Genomic DNA, 2,164 nt, shown 5'->3' on the forward strand with positions numbered 1-2,164 from the left:
GCTGTGCACCTCAATAAACCGAATGGTAATTAGTCTTTTGATTTTTCCGTGAGGTTTGCCTTATGCAAAGAAAGACAGCATAGACGTTTTTTCCTCCCTATAAGTGGGGGGGACTGAACGAGGTGAATTTAAATCTGGGTGGGACGAGTCCCCCCATCCCCCCCCTATCTGCACCTGTGGCGTAAGGGTCAAGGCCGGAAAACCGTACTGGGTGCCCGTGATCTCCGGGCCCTTAGACGGCACTGCATCACATACAAGCATGCTTCTGTATTGGAAATCACAAAATGGGCTCAGGAATATTTCCAGAGAACATTGTCTGTGAACACAATTCACCGTGCCATCCGCCGTTGCCAGCTAAAACTCTATAGTTCGAAGAAGAAGCCGTATCTAAACATGATCCAGAAGCGCAGACGTCTTCTCTGGGCCAAGGCTCATTTAAAATGGACTGTGGCAAAGTGGAAAACTGTTCTGTGGTCAGACGAATCAAAATTTGAAGTACTTTATGGAAATCAGGGACGCCGTGTCATTCGGACTAAAGAGGAGAAGGACGACCCAAGTTGTTATCAGCACTCAGTTCAGAAGCCTGCATCTCTGATGGTATGGGGTTGCATTAGTGCGTGTGGCATGGGCAGCTTACACATCTGGAAAGACACCATCAATGCTGAAAGGTATATCCAGGTTCTAGAGCAGCATATGCTCCCATCCAGACGACGTCTCTTTCAGGGAAGACCTTGCATTTTCCAACATGACAATGCCAAACCACATACTGCATCAATTACAGCATCATGGCTGCATAGAAGAAGGGTCCGGGTACTGAACTGGCCAGCCTGCAGTCCAGATCTTTCACCCATAGAAAACATTTGGCGCATCATAAAACGGAAGATACGACAAAAAAGACCTAAGACAGTTGAGCAACTAGAATCCTACATTAGACAAGAATGGGTTAACATTCCTATCCCTAAACTTGAGCAACTTGTCTCCTCAGTCCCCAGACGTTTACAGACTGTTGTAAAGAGAAAAGGGGATGTCTCACAGTGGTAAACATGGCCTTGTCCCAACTTTTCTGAGATGTGGTGTTGTCATGAAATTTAAAATCACCTAATTGTTCTCTTTAAATGATACATTTTCTCAGTTTAAACATTTGATATGCCATCTATGTTCTATTCTGAATAAAATATGGAATTTTGAAACTTCCACATCGTTGCATTCCGTTTTTATTTACAATTTGTACTTTGTCCCAACTTTTTTGGAATCGGGGTTGTACATTAAAATTCAAGACAAGAGTATTATTTCAGACGTTTCACTCTGAGCTCTCTCATGCCTGATGCATGGATCCCATAACCTAGAGTAACTGACAGAACAATATCAACAATTCAAAAACTCTTTAATTGTATACATTTCAAATGGTTTGCAATTAATTGGGAGCCACTGTTTTTATCATTTCAACCACACATCAGACCCTCAGCCGATCGAAAATGTCTTTCACACACTTTTCTACCCCAGGAGAATTTTGAAAAGTTGGTAAGTATGCCAGTTCTTGGCAGCACAGTGGTGTAGTGGTTAGCGCTGTCGCCTCACAGCAAGAAGGTCCGGGTTCGAGCCTCGTGGCCGGCGAGGGCCTTTCTGTGCGGAGTCTGCATGTTCTCCCCGTGTCCGCGTGGGTTTCCTCCGGGTGCTCCGGTTTCCCCCACAGTCCAAAGACATGCAGGTCAGGTTAACTGGTGACTCTAAATTGACCGTAGGTGCGAATGTGAGTGTGAATGGTTGTCTGTGTCTAATTATGTGTCAGCCCTGTGACGACCTGGCGACTTGTCCAGGGTGTACCCCGCCTTTCGCCCGTAGTCAGCTGGGATAGGCTCCAGCTTGCCTGCGACCCTGTAGAACAGGATAAAGCGGCTACAGATAATGAGATGAGATGCCAGTTCTTCCTCTTCTTCTGCTTGCTTGACATCTGAAACAGGGGAGACAGGAGGTGTATTTGGATCTTCTATTGGATGTAGAAGGGGCTTCTATTCAGTTTAATTCATTTACACACACTTGGTAAAAGATGCTATCAGTTTTGTATACTGGTATTAAAAAAGAACTCTGCACATGTATTTGTTAGACTGTTATTTGTTTTATTATTATTATTAAATCGTAGGAGCACGTGAAGGCAGCACAAGCG

Source organism: Neoarius graeffei, chromosome 18 (assembly GCF_027579695.1).
Source record: "Neoarius graeffei isolate fNeoGra1 chromosome 18, fNeoGra1.pri, whole genome shotgun sequence".
In the NCBI taxonomy this organism is placed as follows: domain Eukaryota; kingdom Metazoa; phylum Chordata; class Actinopteri; order Siluriformes; family Ariidae; genus Neoarius; species Neoarius graeffei.